This window comes from Elephas maximus, chromosome 3 (genome assembly GCF_024166365.1).
Source record: "Elephas maximus indicus isolate mEleMax1 chromosome 3, mEleMax1 primary haplotype, whole genome shotgun sequence".
Taxonomy (NCBI): domain Eukaryota; kingdom Metazoa; phylum Chordata; class Mammalia; order Proboscidea; family Elephantidae; genus Elephas; species Elephas maximus.
Window position 1 is genome coordinate 146,463,350 of NC_064821.1, and position 23,800 is coordinate 146,487,149.

Consider the following 23,800-nt stretch of genomic DNA (forward strand, 5'->3'; position numbering starts at 1 on the left):
TATTATTTTTCCTCCATTTGTTAATTTGTTCCCTCTCTAAGGCTGGGAGAAAGGCTCAGATGTGCAGCAGAACCTATCTCAGGCCCATGGAAATTGACTGTCACAGAAGCCAAATTGGAGCAGAGGGAGGAGGGATCAGATAGATGGGACAGAGTTCTTTCAAAAGGGGGGCTATTAGATCTGCACGGTAAATTAGACCAAATCACTCATCTTGTGCCAAGAGTGCTATTTTTGCTGACTCTGGAAGCATGCATAGATTCTGTGCCCCGTTTCTCTGTGGCTATTGAGACTGTGTCCCAAATGCTACCGCTGGCCCTGCCACAGTCACGCCAGAGAATTGTGGCTGCGCCACTTCGCTTGTCTTCTTTGGCTGAAGTAACCACGTCTCAAATGCTACCATCAGCCCCTCTGTGTTCGTGCCGGGGGAGCAGGGTGGTGCCACTTTACTCACCTTTCGCGGAAGTAACCGCTTCCCAAGTGCTACCGCCAGCTCCACCGCAGTTGCACCAGGGGATTGGGGCTGAGGGGCACCTGTTCCTGCCGAGTCAGGTCCAGCAACTCCTAACTGCTTCTGCTCCATCTCTCCCTCCCCCTGCCACTCAGTCCGATTTCTTAAGTTTGCCTTTGATATTCAGAGTTCCTAGCTTGTCATATACATAACTGATTCACTTATTTTTTCAGGTCTTTGTTGTAAGATGGACCACTGGAAGCTTCTGACTACTCTACCACCGTGGCCCTGCTCAACTGTTCTGTATTATTCTTTTGATATGATACTGAGTTCTGTTGGCTAGAATTTTGTTCAGAATTTTTGCATCTATATTCATGAAAGATATTGATCTGTAATTTTCTTTTTTTGTGGTGGTTTTGCCTGTTTTTGGTGTCAGGGTTATGCTGGATTCATAGAATGAATTCGGAAGTTTCGGTTCCTTTTCTGTGTTCCAAAATAACCTGAGTAGTACTGGTGTAAGTGCTTCTCTGAATGTTTGGTACAGTTCTCCAGGGAACAAAGTTATTACTGATACCTCAGATCCTCTAATGTGGTAATAAATTCTGCTCATGTAGCCATCAATAGTTCTCATTTTTCATCTCTTTGAAATCAATTGATGGCTACAAACTATCAATTTGAAGACTAAGTCTTAAGTAGCTGTTATACAAGTTGACCAATGTGTCTCACTAATAACTCATTTGTACTCAGAACAGTATTTATAATAACTTGGTTTAATTCACTAACAGTGAGAATGTTTATATCATCACCATATGCTCCCTATTTTTGATAACAATTGCAATATTAAGACAAAATGACCCTCATTGTATGTGTTCAAATCTAAAATAAATCATTTTAAGGGCCTTGCTAAAAATAATCTTGAACACAGGCATTTTCATGAAACACATACCATCTCTATGCTTTATGTTTTGAAGTAAGAAATGTTCTTATTAATAATTAATATAAACATAGAAATCAAATTGACTATCTTAGAAATAAACAGCTTACCAATGCAGATTAACTGTAGCAGCCTCATGAAATAAAAAAATACACAGGCTAAAAATTCCAACCACTAAAGCTTCGCATGTGGATACCACCCTGAAATGAAACAAAACACATAACAAAGATTTCAGATCCTTTGCACCAAACTTTAACTCATTCTGGTAAGACATTTAGCCTTCTTAAAAGTTATATCTAGAAGCATTTAAATATCACAGTGGAATACATCTGAGAGCACAATAGAAAAATGCCATTTTGAAATCCAAGGGCCACACTTTACTTTGGAATTAATGACCAAAAAAATGCCCATGACTGCCATGCCCTGCTAGAAAACTGAGGAATCACTTCTTGGTGAGGAGCTCTAAAGCAGAAGCATATGTGATAAAGCGGTTGATGGAGTTTTGTACAGAGAGGCGGCAACTGGTAAGCCCACTACCCAGCACCCTGCTCCCAGCTCCATCTCCAACAGTGTCACTGCAGGCTGAGTTCTCTGCTCTTTAGGAATCAGCTGGGAATGCTTCCTAATGTACTGGCCCTCACCACTTCCTTATCCTTGAAATGGAGCTGTGGTGGCACACTGGTTAAGAGATGAGCTACTAACCAAAAGGTCAGCAGTTCAGCAGTTCACATGCACCAGCTGCTCCTTGGAAATCTTATGGGATAGTTCTACCCTGTCCTATACGGTCGCTATGAGTTGGAATCTACTGAAAAGCAATGGGTTTGATTTTTTTCGTTTTTGTTTGTTTTTTTGTTTTTGGTATAATTAAAACAATTCAGATGGATCATGAAATGAAGATGTATTACCTGGGAGATCTCAGTTTTAAAGGTACATCCACATGCATTATTTCACCTGATTTTTGTAACAAAGCCGTGAGAAAGCTAGGGCAGCTATTACTAGTCCTTTCACAATATTATGAAAGCACTTACAAGTAGGGCAATTCAGGCCTGGTTTTAAAGAAGCACTCAAGTGAAAGCAAAATGTTCACAAGATCCAGGTCCAATTTTCTTTTATAGAAGGAATAAGGTTTCAACGAGAAACATCAGTTTCTATGAACATATCCTGCTAATTAATAACTTAATGACTCAAAAGATACCCAAATTCTATGATGTGCCACTTTAAGATCTATATGTAGGTACTATGTAGTTATCCACACAGGGAAGTTTTTTATCCAACACTTTAGGTCTTCTCACATCTTGATTGAGCTTACAAGTAATGAAGTTTTCTTTTCTCTTCATTAGAATAAAAGATGAAAGGAATAGCAAAGCTTTTTCTCTATAAATTATAGGTATGCAATAAATAGCTCTCCACAATATGATCCTGGATCTTTAAAAATAACTGAAATATATCAACCAAGATAAAGCTTGATGTTAGAAAATCTCATTGTAACATGAAAAGCCAATATATTTGATCTAATGGATGATACGTTTCTAAATAGATGAGTGTAATCATATTAAATCAAATATTATTTTAACATCTCAAAAAATCTAATTTAAAGGCACTGATCCTTTGCCAAAGGATCATTGTTAAGTGTGAATACTTAGGCCAATTTACCTGACTTAAAAGTCTGGAATTTTCACACTAAGCACATCTGTATTATATTTGGTTGAGCAAGAGAAAAACATAAACTCCTTGATGATTAAATGAAACACTCCATCTAAGTCATCCTATAGTCAGCTTTCCATTACTGTTCCAAAATTGTATAAGAGGGAAAAAAAGGATAGCCTCTCTTACTAACCAGTTTTAGTGTTCAATAACCTTAGTCCAAAAGTTCCCTTTCAGCAGAATTTTCTTTGTTTTTGATACTCAGGCCTCAAATTCTCTTTTCTGTTGAGATACTATATGGTAAATGGAATGGATTACAAGCCCTCAGCTGATGGAAATGGTATATAATTCATTAAAACAAAAAACCTGTTGCTGTTCAGTCAATTACAACACATAGCGATCCTATAGGACACAGGAGAACTGCCCCATAGGATTTCCAAGGAGCAGCTGGTAGATTCAAACTGCTGACCTTGCGGTTAGCAGCCAAGCTCTTATCCACTGCCACAACAGAGCTCCTATAATTCATTAGAGGACAGTTAAATGTAACACGGACCAAATAGCTCCCATTATAAGTAACAGAAGAAACAGACACCCTGTGCTGACATACTATTCTATATTAAAAGCCATACTTTGACACTTCTCTCTTAGTAAAAATTTCCTGTCTTATTCTTTAAAATTAGATTCCTAACAAAGAAAAATGTAAATTCATTAGTGTCTGAAAAGAAATAGCAAAATGCTGCCCAAGACTAAATACTTCAATTTTTCTTCAAAGAAAATTAAAAAGAAATGTTTATGCTTACAAAAAGACACTAGTTTTCTAGGAAATACTTAGTGATCCTTTTTGCAACAGCTATTTGAACTTACTGATTTAATCATTCACAAATACTCTATTACCAATAGAAACGATATAGCTCAAATAAACCGGACAGTTAAATTTTAAAGCAGTAAATTTAAAATTAGGATTCTTTCAACACGATGGAACTTTCTAAGCTATATGACAGCAACTGGATAAAAATAAGTATTAAAAATCTAAGATTATATTTTTATATATAACCTAAAAGCATGTAAATATTTGGAAAAAGCAACAATTAAACACAACAACTTCTCATTGATAATTAAACTATAAGCCCTCAAGTGTACATTTTCTGGTGAGGATTTTCCTCCTATCTTTTTTCTGTTAGATGGCTTAGACCACCCATTGTTCAGAGACTTTTTCCTGATTACTAGGAAGAACTATGTGTGTTGTATTGATCTGCCTGTTTCAAGACTGGAGGCTGGGCTTCAAGACAGAAATGCGTACTTTACTTAAATCCCTGTGCCGTCGAGTCGATGCTTTACTTAAATAGTAGCCAGTTTTTTCCCTTTTTGCATTCTCTCCCTCACAGTTGGAGTGGGAAGCAGGAGTAACTCTAAAGTATGAGAAAGACAGAGACAGAGCAAACACACCATTTGAATAGCTAAATGAATTTTATATAATCCCAGCCTTCTTTTTCAAATGGGAACTCAGTTTCCCAAATGGTATTCCCGTGCAGCGTAGAATTGCAGTGATAAGACTAAACAATGTAAAGCATTTTTAAATTTCATGGTTTTGTTCCATTTTTGTTTGCATCTACCTCTCTATACCCTCTCTATTCCTTTGACTGGCAGCTACCCATGGGAAAGCTGGGCAATGAATCAGGAAGCCCAAAGAAGAATTGACGCCTTTGAATTATGGTGTTGTCGAAGAATATTGAATATACCATTGACTGCTAAAAGAACAAATAAATCTGTCTTGAAGGAAGTACAGTCAGAATGCTCCTTAGAAGCGAGGATGGCGAGACTTCCTCTGACATACTTCGGACATGTTATCAGGAGAACCCAGTCCCTGGAGACAGGCATCACACTTGGTAAAGTAGAGGATCAATAGAAAAGAACAGGATCTTCAATGAGATGTACTGATACAGTGGCTACAACAATGGGATCAAGCATAACAACAGTCTTGAGGATGGGGTAGGACCAGGCAGTGTTATGTTCTGTTGTACATAGGGTCACTGTGAGTCAGAACCTAACAACACCTAACAACAACAACAACAACAAGATTCAAAACCCATTAGCCTACCCTGAGCGAAAAAGAAATGGAGAGCTTAAAGTAGTAGCAGAGACTGCATGCCCCTAGTTCGCACTCTAACTTCTGTTTTCCAGCATTCCAACTATCTTTATATATCAGAAAGAGTTTAAAACAAATAATGGTTAGTACCTTTATTACAGTACATTTCAACAATACAATGTGTGCTATTCTTAAGACAAAAAAACATACCTCTCATTTTTCAAACATGTGGAAAAATGACTCTTGCTTTCTGGGCAAGAAGAACTGCAGCATGTATGAACCAGACAAATCAATATAATGTCCACAAGAAAACAACTAAAGTCTTATTCACATTATCAGTTATAAAAGTGGATGCCTGAAAGGTGGGAACAGGCTAAATATTCATCAAAAAATGAATGGATAAACAAAATATGGTACACACACAACTGGAGTATCGCTCAGGCATAAAGAGAAATGAAGTCCTGATGCTATGACATGGATAAGCCCTGAAAACATTATGCTGAGTGAAATAGGTCAGTAACAGAAGAGACAAATATTGTATGATCTCACTTATATGAAATATCTAGAACAGGCAAGTACATAAAGCTCAAAGTTTCCTAGTGGTTACCACAGGCGGGAGGGATGGTGCAGGAAAGGAAGACACAATGCTCAGGGGACACTGAGGGTCTTTTAAGGATGATGGAAAAATTCAGGAATGGTTAATGATGATGTGATGCTTGAACAACGTGATGAACATATTTAATGTCATTGAACCGTACATGCGAAGACTGATGAAAAGACAAACGTTTCCTTACCTATACATTTACCACAAAAAAAAAAAAAAAACCTAAGTGGATGCCTGCAAAAAAATTCGACGCAAAGATAGAGCATTTCAGGTCAAATGTGATCTTTCTCAAATACTTAGGCATGTGGCAGAAGTTCTTTAATTCTAAAAGGAAAAGTCAATGAAAACAATTACAGCAATTTTAAAGACTTGCTGAATTCGTTTTACAGTTAGCATTAAAAAAAAAAAAAAAACTTCAACTAAATAACAACAAAAAATATTCCCATAGCTGCAGAGGTTTGCAAATGCACAGCCATGTCTGAGCACATGAAAAGCTTTAAAGGAGGTCAAGCAGTCATCAGAGTCATTTGGTCTTTGAGACCTTGTGAGAGATTAATGAGTTGCAGGAAAAAAAAAAAAAAGTATAACCGATTTACTAAAAAACTCCAGCAGATTTCTACATCCTTGTAGAAATCTTGTTCTTTAGCAATTTTCTTTTTCATTAAGGAAAATCTAAAAAGCAATTTTTAAGTTTAGAATTACATAGCAAAAAATACATTCTGAAGGGCTCTGAATGATAAGGAAAATATATTAAAAGAGAGATTTGGACACACTGATCTTGTCCTGTGTTCTCTGGTGTGTACTGTTTAACTGCCCTAAGCCAGTCAGTACCATAAATAGGCTGCTCACAACACCAAGGAAGATTTTCTTTCATTATGATGTCCGAAGAACATGTGTTTATCTTAAACATTTCAGAAAAGAAGACAAAACAGTAGTCTTAAACAAACAGCTAGTGTCTAACCTTCCCACGCTTCCCCAGAAAGTTAAAAAATTTCAACTTAACACCTTTCAATATAAAAAAAAATTTTTAATGTCTTGTATGACATCTACCTACTTCTTTACCTTTGCTCCAAAGGCCAAATAATAACACCTGGCATTAAAATTTGTTACATTCTCAGTGAAAAATACTCTTTTGAGGATATTTGAGATAGCTACTTTATGTCACAAAACTAGTTTTTTTTTTAATTAATCAGTTACATTTTGATTTGCTTTACCTTGAGTTCCATTTAATCTTCTTTTCCGAGCTGAGATCATTAAAACGTGGAGAAACTTTTGCTGAAAACCAAGAACTTACAAAGTGGAAAATAAGCTGACAGATGACAAAGCTGGTAAAAATAGCACCTAGTGTAGTGATGGTATCCATATTTCTTCAATCTGTAAGGAGAAATGACAGATACAAATCGCTCTCTCAGGATAAACCAACATTAAAAATTGCTTACATTTTGAAGAGTGTGCAGTTTTTTTTTTTAGCATTTTTTTAAATGAACACAAACAAACTATAAGAATTTTAAGCCTTTTGTGTTTTTTTGCCTTAATCAGCTATTTGCCATATGTCTTACATTTGTATTTAAAATAAAAGAGGGGGGAAAATCTACTATCTTAAAGATCTCAATGTTGTAAATTTTAGAAGACAACTTTACATCATCAGATTCAAAATCATCAAAGTCTTGAAGTTTAACATTAAGAGGAAATCTGAAGTACTGTAAATGAAGATATCCTTTTTTTAATATTATTTTTTATTAAACTTAGGAAATATCAACTGATTTCTCTATGCTTCAGTTTCCTCATCTATGAAATGAGCTGGTTAGATAATTTCTAAGGTACATTTAAGCTAAAAGCCATAAGAGAAATTATATTACCTGTACAATCAAAGCAAATAATAATTACCAAATACAAACTAACTGTGCTGTAGGACAAACAATATTTAGAACAAAATTAAAATGGTAAGAACAATAGCACAGTCCTAGAAAACAACCGTACCACTTACTACTTAAATTAGTATTTAACTTTTTAAAAATATTTTGCAGTCGCACATATCCTTGGACTAAAAATCCTCCATGGTTTTTATTTGGTCCCTAAAAACCTTAGTAACATTCAAACCAATGCATTTGCTTATATCCAGCAAACAGAACATTTCTATGGCTCCATCTTTGATGGAGCTGACCCTCAAATGAAAACGAAATGAATGAATACCCATTTCCAGCTGCCTAATGTAAAGAAGTAAAGTCAGCTACTGAAGCCAGTTCACCAGAGAAAACCCAAGTCATTGACTGCACCAGCAATAACCCTACTTCATTCCCTTCCAACCAGGATGTCCCACAGGCCACTTCCAACAGAGCTCATGTTTCTATAACGCATTCTTTCCGCATTGTTTTTTACGCTCAGTAAAAAATATAGATACTACAGTTCTTCTCATTGGCACTCCATTAACTATATTGCTCATTTACTTTTTTAAAAAATTCAGCACATGTGGATTGGGTAACAAAATATTTAATTTGAAGTCTTTTAGCCTAAGTTTAATATTAACCAAATAATACATAAAAGTTTTGTACATAAATTAAGTATCATTAAAACCTACTAAGTGAGGTATAAAAGGGAAATGTTCTTCTAAGACTAAAGCAAATAGGGGCTTGGAGGCCAGGGGGCAGATAAATGCGGAAAATGAAACCAGTCGTCAGAGTGGAGAATCTGTTCCTAACTGGAGGGATAGTTTGCTCTGACGGGTTTTGTCTGCTCTCTACTGGTGCTAGAGGGGGCCTGGGCACAGGCTGCTGATTTATTTTCATTAAAATTCAATGTATAGCATGAGTATTTATTTCATAAATGTTTGTTAACAGTTATGCTATAAAATATTTATAAATAGGTATCATGTAACATCTATTTTATGAATTGTTAATTTAACTAATCCAGTAAAAGGCACTCAAACAATTCACCATTAAGCTATTTATCAATCCCCCAAAACATCTGTTTTTATGAAGTCTTTGTTATACTGGATGAAGATTTTATATTTTCAACAGACTTACTTTCAGTTAAGTCTTCAGGGTTATATGTTGAGCATCTCCCTTTGCAAAAGTGTTTCATTGAAAACTACATAAAGGACTCCATATATTCAAGTTGTGGTTTCCATAAAAGGCTCAACACAGACAGAAGCTAATTAAATTGTTTTACTCCCAACTTTCCTTCTTATTAAGCAGCTGCTTGCTTAATCATGCATGCCAAATCTGAGACTAATCTGGGGATTTTTTTATACATTTCCCCAGAAAACCAGTGTTTCTGGCACAAAGAAATTGCCCCTGTTCATTCACTTTAGGACACTGAGTCAGGCAAGGAAAATGGTAAAAAGAGAAAGAAAGAAAGAAAAAAAAAAAAGATGCTCACTACTAAAGTAGATGAAGGGCCTTTGAGAGCTGGGTGATTGCTGAACACAGGAATACCCAGTAAAAGTGGAAGAGCACGGGACCCAGTTCATACGCCTCTACATGTGGCTAGTAGCTGGCAGAAGGCTAGGATACGAGGTGCCATAGGAAGGACAGCTGAAACAGATACGGGAAATATTTCCATGGCACTTTTACAAGGGGAGTTTCTAAACACGAACTTGACAACGTTAGCCCATCCTGAGTCACAGGAATCACGAACACCAAAGAAACCCTTCTAGGGACGTGCTGAAAGCCATGATGTTTGTGCCTTCCCTCCACCCCTCACTCCCCCTGCCATGCAATTTATATAGACTTTAACGTGAGCTTGTTTCTCAGTAGGGAAGAACACGAAAAGGCTTGCTATACATCTCTCAGCCGCGAGCTTATGAAAGCTGGTCTCTTCCTAGCAGGAGGACTTCCAGGGACAGGGCTGACTCAGTATTCACTTCAACACTGCCTATTGTGTGCTCCCAGACCCTGCCTTCCCCCAGTGCACCAGTCTTGGAAGGTCACCTGCCCACTAGATGGCTCCATCTGGGCATCCTGAAGGCCCTGCAGGCTTCTGATGTTGTTGAGTGGGCTCTGACTCATGGCCACCTTATGCATAATAGAACAAAATGATGCCCCGTCCTATGCCATCATCATGATCTTTGGTATGTTTGGGCCCATTGTTGTGGAAATTATGTCAATCCACCTCTTAAGGGTTTCCCTCATTTTCATTGACCCTTTACTGTGCCAAACATGATGTCTTTTTCTAGAGCTTGGTCTTTCCTGATGGTGTGTCCAAAATAAAGTGAGTCAAAGTCTTGTCATCCTCACTTTTAAGGAGTGTTCTGATTCTATTTCTTGGGAGACCGATTTGTTCATTCTTCTGGCAATCCATGTTACACCCAATATTCTTCACTAACACCACAGTTTGAAAGCATCAATTCTTCTTCTGTCTTCCTTTTTCATTGTCCAGCTTTCACATGAATTTGAGGAGATCAAAAAGGCCATGGCTTGAGTCAGATACTACATGGGCCAAACCGAACTTTACCCCAAACCGGCCCTTCCTCCAGTTCCATATATTAGTGAATGACACTCTGATCCAAACGCTTCCCCATCTTCCAATCTAACACAACCAGTCAACCCTGACTCCTTCCTATTCCTCACCCCCACTCTCACTGCTACATCCTGGTAGATAGAAGAATGCCAGATGAAGCATAACTTGATTCCAGAGAAGTTCTGAAAGTTTCTAATGATAGTTTCGTGATTAATACAAAGAAGTATGGGCTGGATAGCAAAATTAGGTAAATCCAGAGCCATTTGACTAACTAGAAGCAGAGTGTAGAACATGGTCTGAAGTAGACTTGAGAAATACCTCCAGCTATTCTATCAGGTTTTCTCTTCTGGGTGCCCTTTCAGTGACTATTTTTACAAAGACATGTTTACTTAATATGAATATGACCCAGAGCTGGGAAAGATAGCTAATACCATGGGTAACAGAATCCGTTTTCAAAATTATCTTCATAAGCTGAAATAATGAATCCCGATCAGAAAGATGAAATGCAATAGGAATAGGTTTTTAAAAGGCAACACCTTTTACACAGCTGCCATGGGGAATAACCGATACAATGTTCATCAAGCACCTAGAGCAGTATATGGCATTTTTGTACTAGGTAAATCTCTGCTTCCACTATCATCCATCTCAAGCAGAAGCAGGACATGCAAATTAGGGGTCTGCTCTCACTCCAGCCAAGGGAAACAAGGGACACTAAACTCATCCCTGTTTTCTTCACTCAGTGCTCAAAACGAAGGTAGCCAGTACCGCCACTGCAGAAATCTATCCTCTATGCTTGTCATCCCCCACATGTCTGTCAGTTTGTCATACTGTGGGGGCTTGGGTGTCACTGTGACGTTGGAAGCTATGCCACCGGTAATCAGATACTAACAGGGTCACCCGTGGTGGACAAATTTCAGCTGAACTTCCAGACTAAGACGGACTAGGAAGAAGGACCCAGCAGCAGTCTATTTCTGAAAAAAATTAGCCAGTGACAACCTTACGAATAGCACTGAAATATTTTCTGATATAGTACCAGAAGATGAGCCCCTCAGGTTGGAAGACACACAAAAGATGAATGGGGAAGAGCTGCCTCCTCAAAGTAGAGTCAACCTTGATGACATGGATGGAGTCAAGCTTTCTGGACCTTCATTTGCTGATGTGGCATGACTCAAAATGAGAAGAAACAGCTGCAAACATTCATTAATAATCTGAACATGGAACGTACAAAATAAGAACTTAGGAAAATTGGAAATCATCAAAAATGAAATGGAATGCACAAACATTGATATCCTAGGCACTAGTGAGCTGAAATGGACTGGTATTGGCCATTTTTGTATCGGACAGTCATCTGGTGTACTACGCTGAGAATGACAACTTGAAGAGGAATGGTCTTGCATTCATCATCGAAAAGAACATTTCAAGATCTATCCTGAAGTATAGTGCTGTCATCGACAAGAGAATATCCATACACCTACAAGGAAGACCAGTTAATAATTGCTATTATTCAAATTTACCCACTAACCACTAGGCCACATATGAAGAAATTGAAGATTTTTATCAGTTCTGCAGTCTGAAATTGATTGTCCATGCAATTGGAATGCATTGATGATTACTGGTGCAAAAATTGGAAACAAAGAAAGATCGGTAGCTGAAAAATATGGCCTTGGTAATAGAAACGGTGCCAGAGATCGGATAATACAATTTTGCAAGACCAAGGACTTCTTCATTGCAAATACCTTTTTTCACCAAAATAAACATATGGACACACCAGACGGAGTACACAGGAATCAAATCGACTACATCTGTGGAGAGAGATGATGGAAAAGCTCAATATCATCAGTCCAAATAAGGCCAGAGGCCGACTGTGGAATGGACAATCAATTCCTCATATGCAAGTTCAAGTTGAAACTGAAGAAAATTAGAACAAGTCGACGAGAGCCAAAGTATGACCTTGAGTATATCCCACCTGAATTTAGAGACCATCTCAAGAATAGATTTGAGGCATTGAATACTGATGACAGAAGACCAGACGAATTACAGAATGACATCAAGGATATCATCCATGAAGAAAGCAAGAGGTCATTAAAAAAACAAGAAAGAAAAGACCAAAATGGATGTCAGAAGAGACTCTGAAACTTGCTCTTGAATGTCAAGTAGCTAAAGGGAAAGGAAGAAATGGTAAAGTAAAAGAACTGAACAGAAGATTTCAAAGGGCGGCTTGAGGAGACAAAGTAAAGTATTATATTGGCATGTGCAAAGAGCAGCAGATAGAAAACCAAACAGGAAGAACAAGCTCAGCATTTATCAAGCTGAAAGAACCGAAGAAAAAATTCAAGCCTCACTTAAAGCACAATAAAAATAAATTCAAGCCTCGAATTGCAATAGTGAAGGATTACATGTGGAAAATATTGATTGACACAGGAAGCATCAAAAGAAGATGGAAGGAGTACACAGAGTCATTATACCAAAAAGAAGTAGTCGATATTCGACCATTTCAAGGTAGCGTATGATCAGGAACCCACAGTATTGGAGGAAGAAGTCCCAGCTGCACTGAAGGCATTGGCAGAAAAACAAGGCTCCAGGAATTGATGGAATATCAATTGAGATGTTTTGACAAACCAGTGCAGCACTGGAAGCGTTCACTCGCCTATGCCAACAAATTTGGAAGACAGCAACCTGGCCAACTGACTGGACGAGATCTGTATTTATACCTGTTTCCAGGAAAGGTGATCCAACCGAATGCGGAAATTAGCGAACAATGTCATTAATACCATACACAAGTAAAATTTTGCTGAATATCATTCAAAAGCAGCTGTAGCAGTATATCTACTGGGAACTGCCAGACATTCAGGCTGGATTCAGAAGAGGATGTGGAACCAGGAATATCAATGATGATGCCAGATGGATCCTGGCTGAAAGCAGAGAATACCAGGAAGATGTTTACCTGTGTTTTATTGACTATGACAAGGCACTCAACTGTGTGGATCATAACAAATTATGGATAAGTGTGAAGAACGAGAATTCCAAAACACTTAATTGTGCTCCTGAGCTTCCTGTGCATAGATCAAGAGGGAATAATTCGAACAGAACAAGAGGATATTGTATGGTTTAAAGTAAGGAAAGGTGTGCATCAGGGTTGTATCCTTTTACCATACATATTCAGTTTGTATACTGAGCAAATAATCCTAGAGGCTGGACTGTATGAACAGGAACAGGGCACCGGAATTGGAGGAAGACTCATTAATAACCTGCATTGTGCAGATGACACAACCTTGCTTGCTGAAAGTGAGGAGGACTTGAAGCACTTACAGATGAAGATCAAAGACCACAGCCTTCAGTATGGATTACGCCTCAACATAAAGAAAACAAAAATCCTCACAACTGGATCGATAAGTAACATCATGATAAATGGAGAGGAGATTGAAGTTGTCAAGGATTTCATTTTACTTGGATCCACAATCAACACCCATGGAAGCAGCAATCAAGAAATCAAAATGTGCTTTGCATTGGGGAAATCTGCTGTGAAAGACCTCTTTAAAGTATTGAAAAGCAAAGAGGTCACCTTGAAGAATAAGTGTGCCTGACCCAAGCAATTGTATTTTTGATCGCACCATATGCACGTGAAAGCTGGACGATGAATAAGAAAGACTGAAGAAGAATTTTTGCCTTTGAATTGTGGTGTTGACAAAGAATACTGAATATACCATGGACTGCCAAAAGAACCAACAAATCTGTCCTGGAAATAGTACAACCAGAATGCTCCTTAGAAGCAAGGATGGCAAGACTACATCTTACATACTTTGGACATGGTATCAGGAGGGATCAGTCCCTGGAGAAGGACAACATGCTTGCTAAAGTACAGGGCCAGCAAAGAAGAGGAAGACCCTCAAAGAGATGTATTAACACAGTGGCTGCAACAATGGGCCCAAGCTTAACAATGATTGTGAGAATGGCGCAGGATCGGGCAGTGTTTCTTTCTGTAGTACATAGGGTTGGTATGAGTCAGAATTGACATGACAGCATCTAACAATAACAACAACAACATCCTTGTCATGGTAGACTATTCCTTCCTAGCCACCTGACCCAGCCCTCTTCACCTCCCAAGCGCTTCTACTAGGCCCTTTGGAACTGCTGCTTCACACCTAGAAAACAGCTACATCCTGGGCGTCTCCTCTCAGTGCCCTGAAGATACTTCTGCAAACCTCTCAGGTAGTGGCTGTCTGGACTATCACACTTTGGGGTCAAGTGGCAGTCCTAGCATGTTTGCTTCTCCTGGCCCCCTTCAAGTCTTTCCTCCCACCCTTTGTGAACACTCATATCCTTTTTGTCCCACCACTCAGTTATACCACCCTCTTCTAATCCTCAGTGGTATCATATTCCGACCTTCCAATCACTTTCTCCCATCTAAAGACTCAAAGACCCTGTTTCACTGATGTCCTCAAGCCCTTCCACTAATCTCCAACCCTCTACCCTCATACTCAGCAGATAATCCTCATCCTACTTCACACACACGGACACACACACACACGCACAAATGGAAGCCAACATATGAAAACTCTCAATATCCTACTACCAACCATGAAAACTACCTACGTCTGCACCCATCTGTCCTCCTTCCCACCTATACAACAGAGGTGTTATCACGCCATCTAAGGCCAACCTCTCCACCTGTGCACTTTAGAGCCATCATTTCTGGCCTTCTTAAGGAAATTTTCAATCCTCATTATCCTTTATTCTTTCTCCTTCAATTGTCTCCTTCTACTAGGTTTTAAACATTCTCAAGTTTCTGACAGAAACAAGATTCAACAGATTTACGATGTATGTATATTCCCCCCCCCACCCCTTTACAATCAAAATTCTAGAAAGGTTTGTCCCTTTCACTCTTCAACCCACTCCATTCTTCTCTCCACCCTTACCATACTCCTGAAATAGCCATTGCCAACACTAAGGTCAATACCAGCATCTTCTATGTGCAGCCTTCATGTTATCTGACCTCTCAACAGCAGCAGTCACTACTGATCATTTTTGCCTTGAAACACTTTCTTCCCTGTGCTGCTATAACACCACACTTCTATTTCCCTCCTACCTCCCTGGCCACTCCTTTGATACCTTTGCAGGCTCTTGTTCATATACCAGCCATTAAATAATAGAATTCCTTAAGGCTCAGTTCTAAACCTTCTCCTCTCTACTCATTTCTTACGTGATTCTATCTCCACTTGTGGCTTCAATTATCACTTACATTCAGGAATATCTCCAGTTTAAATATCCATCCCAGATCGCTCCTCTGAGCTTCTGACTACTTGTCATTACCACAGGACATCTCAAAGACACCTCAAACTCGACAAACCCAAACCAAACTCATGACCTGCCTGCTAAACTTGGTCCACTTCTAGGTTCTTCATTTCAGTGAATGGTGACTGTGCCTCCAAATCTGACAGCCAGGACCCTAGGGGGACACCCTTGATAAGTTACTTTCTCCATCTTCCTACTCTGCCGCCATATCCAGTCTACCACCAAGTTCTATGGATTCTACTTCCTTAGTTTCCTAGTGCTGCTGTAACAAAAATACCACAAATGGGTGGCTTTAAAGAACAGGAGTTTAGAAGGCCAGAAGTCCAAATTCATGGCAGCAGCTACAGACAAGGCTATCTGCGTCTGTCTTTCTCTCTCTCCCCCGTCTTTGTCTCTCTCTGTGTATACTCTGGGGGAAGAAACTTGTCTCTTTTAGCTTCTGTTCCTAGGTTCCTTGGTTTCTTGTGGTGTGGCGTATATCTTCATCCATCTGTGCTTCTTCCAGTGCCTAATCTGCTCGCTTATATCTCAAAAGTCATTGACTGATTACATACCCTATACTGCTATGTCCTCATTAACATAGCAAAGAAAACCCTATTCCCAAATGGAATTACATCTACAGGTATAGGACTTAGGATCCCAACACTTATTTTTGGAGAACACAATTCAATCCCTAACACCTCCTAAATAGCTTACAAAAGGATCCCCTTTTCTCAAGCTATTACCATCACTTTTCTGGATTGCTGTAATATAGCCTCCTAACTGGACTTTTCAGTGTAAAATCAGACTGGAGGGCTCCAAGGGGAATCTTTTCTAAAAGCTGTCTCCAGTCATGTCACCTCCTTACTTGTCCCCAACTTAAAAACCCTTCATGGTTTCCCAGTGCTCATAGGAGAGGACCCCACCTTCTCCAGCCTTAACTGGTACTTGCCTTCGCTTGCTGCACTCCAGCTAATGTGACCTTCTTTCTGTTCCTTAGCTGTGCTGTGTTTCCTCTCCACAAGGCCTCTGCATATATATACACATAAATCTCACGCTTGCCCTGCCCCTCCACTCCCATGTTAACTCCCATGCATCCTTCAGCTCAGTGATCAATCCTCACTTCCTCAGGGAAGTCTTCTCTGAGCTCCTTCAACAGGTCAATCCTTTCTGCCCTCATGGCACCTTGTGACTCTTCTTTATAGCTGCAATTTAATATCATTGTGATACATATATATAATATACTTTTTTTTTTTTTAAAGAATCCCTTCTCCCAGTGGAATGCAAGCCCCATAAGTGGGGGGAACCATTGCCTTCTTTCCCCTCACCATTGACCGCAGTGCCTAAACACTTCCTACCATACAGTAGGTCCTGAATAAATGTCTGTTAAACAAAATAACAATCAATAACAAATTAATGTACATTCATACTCTTGTATGGCCTTTCCATTCTGCTAATATCTGCTGTAGGTGCCTCATTTTACCAGCGTAATCTGTAGTACTGGCAAAAGATTTTCTAAACTGTCAATCCCAGTATTACGGCATGTAAATATGGTAGTTAACTTCAAAAGGACTCCCACCTCCAAATACATCCAAAGAGTACCAATATTATAAATGAACTAATATCAGGCATAGGTCCTGGGGTGGCACAAAGGGTTGGTGCTCTACTACTACCCTAAATCTTGGTGGTTCACATCTATCCAGTGGTACCATGGAAGTAAAGGCCTAGGGATCTGCTTCTGTTAATATTACAGCCAGAAAACCCTATAGACAGCTCTACTCTGTAACACATGGGGTTGCCATAAGTCGAAATTGATTCCACGGCAACTAACAACAATATTGGGTATGATATTTCATCTCTCTATTCCAAATTCCTTACAATACACAGTGTGCTAAAAGGTTTCATGAGTCCATATAACGATCATCTGTACCATATTTTCCTAGTCTTCTCAAATCCAGAAGTACATAGTTACTGCTTTATCTGCCATCATCAGTAGCCCTAACATTCTAGGATTTAAAGGTTTCCACCTTCAAACTAAGTTGTTTGTAAATGAACACATGCCTGTTAGAAACGAATTATTTACCAAACAACTAGCCAAGCAAAAAGGGCCCAATCAAAATAGACATACATAGCCCATACATGTTCTGTTTTTTGTTTGCATTTTCATATGGGTGGCACAGTGCCGTTATCTGTCTAAATGCTCATGAAATATCAATAACTGACCTAGAAATGTTAACATCCCTTGGTGAAAAATAACTATTACACTACTCACTTTTGACTTTTCATTCATGTAAAAACTGTTAAGAATCTAATACATGCTAAGCATTTGCCTAACTGCTAGCAGGCTTTGTTTTTTGAAAGTCTGCATTGGGAGCATTATTAAAAAAAAAAAATGTTAGAATCATGCATGAAAATATTCCATTTCTTTTTCTTTTCGGAGCACCAAGTTCACTACCATTAGCATTAGTGTGAAAGTTTGTATGAAGCCAGCTGCTGAAAACAGGCAACCCCAACCTTTCTAAATCCTCTAGCATTCACGGTACTGCTTTTTAAACTGATGCAAAGGGAAAGGGAATAAAACTAAACCAGGGAAAGGCTAGGGAACCCAGCTTTAATATGATTACATTTTACTCCTTTTCAGTGATGCTACTTAAGTTTGAATGAGGAATTCCCCATGGCTACAGAAAAGATTTCTCTATGGTTCCCCCCTGTCAGGTAAAATACTAAACTCTGAGTAAGGTAGCCTTTCTCCATATTTTGATTCTCTACTTCCCATTCCTTTCTCCTCCAAGAGCAAATAACAGAATTCAAGTTAAAGAGAAACTACTCAGTTCTACCTGCTACAGACCCTCGGTTTGACAACCCTCCCATCCCAAAACATTTTTGTTTGTTTGTTTTAATTGTGGCTTATAAATTTATAAAATTATTATAATAAAGAATAAAATACTTAAGGTTAAATATTCATACATTTCTAACTGGCCTTTATTTTCCCCAAAATACTATGCTATGCAATGTAATTATTAGACTCACAGGAGATTGTTGGTGTTGTTGTTAGATGCCATCAAGTCGATTTCAATTCATAGTAACCCTAAGTGACAGAGCAGAACTGCCCCAGAGGGTTTTCTAAACTATAATCTTTACAGGAGCAGATTGCCAGGTCTTTATCCTATGGAGCTGCTGGGTGGGTTCAAACCAAAAACCCTTGCGCTGAAACCCTGTTCCCCAAACTAGACTCTGTGAAGGCCAGCCACTCCCAGTGAATAGGCATCCACACTCAAGGGCTGCAGGGTGGCCCCACTGCCCCAGCTGCTACCACAATCCAGATAATTGTCTAGACAGTTAATTCATACTGCTACAACTTCTTTATCCATGTTTCCTTTATGTATCATAATCCTATCTGTATTCTTACACCCTATATTAAATGCCTTCTAAGAATCCTGTTTTTCAAATTTTATCATCTCAACACACAGACACAGAGAACTTCTGCTTTCCAAATTTTCATATCTCAACACACACACACACACACACACAGAGCACTCCTGCAGTATATATTCTGCTCGTTCCTGACAGTCAACAAGGTTTTGTAGAATCTCCCTTTCTATAGTTGGGGGGAAAAAGTAGGTTTCTTGATATATAAATTTTTTAAACAGTACAAAGTTCCTACCAAGTGATTCTGACAGAGCAGGGGTGGGGTTACCTCATCCCCTTAATCCCTCCCTGACAATTCCTGCTCTTTTAAAACCAGCTTCTCCTCAGGGCTCCCCACGATGCTTGATCAGTTCCCCCTCCCATTACAGATGATTTTTTAATTGGGATTTTAAGAAGCTTTTATTCTTATTTTCCTAGTTTAAGTTTATCTGAACTTTTCCATGTTCTAGTTTTTAACTTAAAAAAAAAAACAATATAGTTATTCTATTTCATACCAACTTGTTTATCTTGTTGAAAAATGTTTATTTTGTTTTACCTTTATTTCTTTATTTAGGACTTGTTTTTATAATGCCTAACAAGAAGGGAAGGAGCCCTGGTGGCACAGTGGTTAAGAGCTTGGCTGTTAACCGAGAGGTTGACAGTTCAAACCCACCAGCCACTCCTCAGGAGAAAGATGTAGCAGTCTGCCCCTGTAAAGCTGTCTGCTCCTGGAAGCCCTGTGGGGCACTTCTATTCCGTCCTATACTCGCTATGAACTGGAATCGACTAGGCTGCAATGGGTTGGGTTTCTTGGTTATTTTACCCACCTGGAGATGCCTCAGAAGACAGGCCTGGCGATATGCTTCTGAAAGGTCACAGCCTTGAAAACCCAAAGGACCAGTTCTACTCTGCACGCATGGGGTCACCACGAGTTGGAATCGACTCAAGGGCAACTAAGAACAATAACATGTTACCTGAATTATAAAATGAGTAGTATATTAATGATTTGATCTTTCATCCCCAAAATCATACAAGGTAAAAGGATATATTATTAGAAGCAACTTAAGGGTCCACTGAGAGGAAAATGGTTAAATATATGGAAACAGCTGCACTATCAGATGGTACACAAAACTGAAAACACGAGGTAATAAGGAAAAATGCCCATCACACACTAAAAAGAAGGGAAGTTTTCCGTGCCTTCCAAATTCACTGCTGTGGAGTCAGTTCCTACTCACGGATACCCCATGTGTTATAGAGTAAAACTGTCCCATAGGGTTTTCTTGGCTGTAATCTTTACAGAAGCAGATATCCAGTCCTTTCTTCTGAGGTGGTGCTGGGTGGGTTTGAACCACCAGCATTTAGGTTTGTAGTCAAGCACAAGCCATTTGCACCCCCCAAGGATAAATTTTTCATAAATAACCCTGGGCACATTTTGGTATTGACAGAGAAAAGGTCTGCAGGATTATACCCCCAAAACTGATAACAGTGGTTGATCCTAGGGGATGAGGAAGCTGGGGAAGAGGAGAAGGGTGAACTTTCATTTCACTCTCTTTAAAAAAAAAAAAAAATATATATATATATATTGGTCATTTGCAGAAAAAAAAAAGAAAGAAAGAAAATAAAACAAGCAAAAAAAGAAAATGTTGAGGCTATAAAACACTCTCAAATCCTCACAACAATGAATGTCTTATGGGATTGGCTCAGAGACAGGAGGCTGGGAGTGCCCCAGGTAGCCAGGACTTCCCTTCCAGCAACTTTATCCCTGGTCTTCTTTATCAGCCCTTAAAATACCATGTAACAAATTACAGGACATATGATTAAATTCATAACTTCCTCAATATTTTTTCATGTATTTGAGTAATGCCTGTTAATTGAGCAAGAATAGTTTTAATAACTTATGTCTCTAAAAAATTACATTTCACAAAAGGGGCTTCAGAATTTGTTCAGAATATTTCCTCCAATGAGCACTCCTCTTTTCCCCCATTTCACTAAATAAACATATACAAAAGAGGGAGAGGTTTTCCATGCCTTCTCAATGTACTTTTTAAAGATTTTTAAAAGCCTATGTGGAGAAAGCTACTTAAAATTAACTTGACAAAGAGAATTTCTACATTTATGAAAAACTTAAAAAAATTAAATCAAAACCAATGTATAAATCCTCCAATTCTACGGTAATGTCTAGGATTTGCAATGGCAGAATGTAGCTGTCACTACCACAGCATAGGCCAGCATCCAAATTTGGGCCCACAGGAATAGTTGGGTAGACACAGTAAGTCAGGGGGATCAGACAGATCATAAGAGAAACCCAAGTGGAAGGATACCAGAAGGTGGAGAGGTGAAGTCAAATACTGAAAAAATACCAACTAGGATAAGAAAATCAGACAAGCAGGGATGGGTCAAAGAGAAGATCCAAATAGTTTAGACTGTCCATGATTAAAGCACACAGTATCTAAGCAACACAATGTCTTAGGCTGGGTTCTCTAGAGAAGCAAAACCAGTAAAGCACATAGACACATATAGAGAGAGATTTCTATCGAAGAAATGGCTTACACCGTTGTAGAAGCTAAAATGTCCCAAGATGGCAGGTCAGGATAGAGCCTTCTGAATCATGTAGCCACATGGGCTGGCAAACCCAAGATCAGCAGGTCAGAGTGCAGAGATCTTGCTCATAGGCTGCAAAGATCAATGCATCCCAAGACTGCAGACTGCAGGTAAACTGCTAGCTCCAGTCCCAAGAACTGGAGGTCAGACGAACAGGAACCAGCTGCAGGATCCAGCAGAGCAAAAAGCCCCCAAGCCCTACCAGAATGTCTGCTTACATTCAATGCAGGCCACACACTCAAGGAAACTCCCTTCCAACTCACTGGCTACTCACAGCAGATATATCATGGTGTCAACTCTGTTACCTGGGTACTTTTTTCTCCAGGCATCCTTGTACTTGCCCACTGGTGGGCATGTTAGGTACTGGAGTCAGATGTTAACTGTAATGAAAGGAAATCAAAGGCCAGCAGATAGACTCTAACCTGTATTAACTCAAGGGCATAGATAGTGGGATTATCTCACAGATGTTGGCAGTGGCTTCACCTATTTCTCCAGAAAGCTTTTCAGCCAGCCCAAAGACTATGAATGATGATGACCCGAGTTTGATTGTAGATCTTGAAATTGACTTCTAAAGAAGACTTGAGAGTCTAACCCTTTTACAGAATGCAATAAGGATACTTTTCCAATTCTCTGTGAGGCAAGCATCCAACTTCCAAATGACTTTAATCAGCAAATGGGGTTTAGAAACAACATATTCCATTTGCTTCTCTCTGCAAGAACTTCTCAAAACTGGGAGGGTAGTTATGAGCCTCCCACCTACCCACTCTGCAGTCTGACTCTTTTACTCCCTGTCCAGCTGATGAAAGTGGACATGTCCTAAATCCATCAACTAATTTGTTCCAGATCCATTTGTCTTCTCATTTAACCTGCAGAGAAATATCTACTGTGCCAAAGACAACCACTTTCAACCCCATGTTTACTCCTTTCATACTGAATCCTTTGTTTTGCTTTGAAGTGGATAGAACTGGTGAGAAACCCTCCTTTTTACAGTCATTTTATCAGCTGCCTTTCATCAATGTGGGTCCTGCACTCACCAGACATCAGATGTGTTCCCACACTCCCTTCTGGCCCCACCCATGGAGTCCAGGTCCCAGTCAATCCTGTGGCCCCCCGAGCCCTCCACCAGCATCTCAAACTTCTGTGTCCAGCCTGCTCCACTGCAACCTGTTTCTCCACCCATTGGACAGATGCTTTTCAAATCATGGGATGTGATCCATTAATGGGTTCTGTGTTTTTTAGAACACAAAGTAGAATAAAACAGAAAGGAAAACAGAATCCAAGACACAGTAAAAGTAAGCACTGTTTCATGACACTTATGTCCTAGGTCTCAGTGTAAAAATGCATTTCGTACTGTGCAGTATAGTCCAAAAATGTTTGAAACACTGCGATAGACAAGCCTTTGCCCATCTAGTCAGCTTCCCCCCTGCTATTGGCCCCACTCTTCAGCGACTCCTTTGCCCTCCTTGCTGGGTCTGGTTCTGGACAGACTTCCAGCTGATTTCACAAACCTTGGCCTTTCACATTGATTCCCAAGCTCCTACTCAGGCATCCACAGGATTGCCTTCTCCCTGAGCAGACCAGTGTTCTCAGCAAAGAAACACCACTTACTATTCCTGCCTGATTCTGCCTTCTTCTCAGATCTAAGATATGTTTATGGTGCATACAACTGTCTCACCATGACTAACAAGCCTCAGAGCAGTAAGACTTGATTTCTTTGAGTGCTGCCTTTCATCCCAACAACGAAAACACCACCAAAGTTACTCTTGGAACAGCTTAGATTTTCTTATAAAATTTTCCACACTTTTCTGATGTAATGCATTCTCTGGTGTAATATATCCAGTGCCTGATACCAATACCAGGTGAATACACCTCATCCCTAATGGTGAGTTACTGTTTCCCATCTTTGAGATTGGATGGTTATTCCACCTCCATACTACCATCTTCTTCCCCCCACAAGGCAAATGGAAGGAGGGAGGCATAACCAGGAGACTGGACTAGCCTGGTGGTATCCTATCCTCTAACTCTCAAGGCCAAGGGCACAAGCTCTCCAGCATAACTCCTCCCCCAGTCCTGGCCTCCTTGTCCAATTGCTCACAATTCTCACTCAGACAATTATCTTCCTTTACATAAAAACTGCAGTTTTTTTTTGTGGGGGGGTTGTATCTCAGTGTAGACTATTGAGTTTATTTTTCTCTGCTAAACTGAGTATTACATATTTTAACCTTCCAAGAGATACTGAAACCTAAATGAATCCTTAATGTGTGGGATACAGGATGTTAATCTGGGGATAAAGGTGGGGGAGATACTGAGGTTTGAAGGGTTTCTTACAAAATAAACTGCTGAATT

The 23,800-nt window shown here is 39.4% G+C and overlaps 1 protein-coding gene and 1 long non-coding RNA gene across 2 annotated transcripts in view; one reads left to right on the top strand and one right to left on the bottom strand.

Annotated features, from left to right (window-relative positions):
- LOC126073267 (uncharacterized) overlaps positions 1-7,063 on the bottom strand; it is a 30,183-nt gene extending 23,120 nt beyond the window's left edge. The window contains exons 1-2 of the long non-coding RNA XR_007516702.1: positions 6,931-7,063; positions 1,493-1,582 (exon numbers count right to left, since the gene is read on the bottom strand). This is a non-coding gene — a long non-coding RNA (uncharacterized LOC126073267). The remainder of the gene's footprint in view (positions 1-1,492; positions 1,583-6,930) is intronic.
- ALG14 (ALG14 UDP-N-acetylglucosaminyltransferase subunit) overlaps positions 1-23,800 on the top strand; it is a 925,968-nt gene that overhangs the window by 478,437 nt on the left and 423,731 nt on the right. The window lies entirely within an intron of this gene.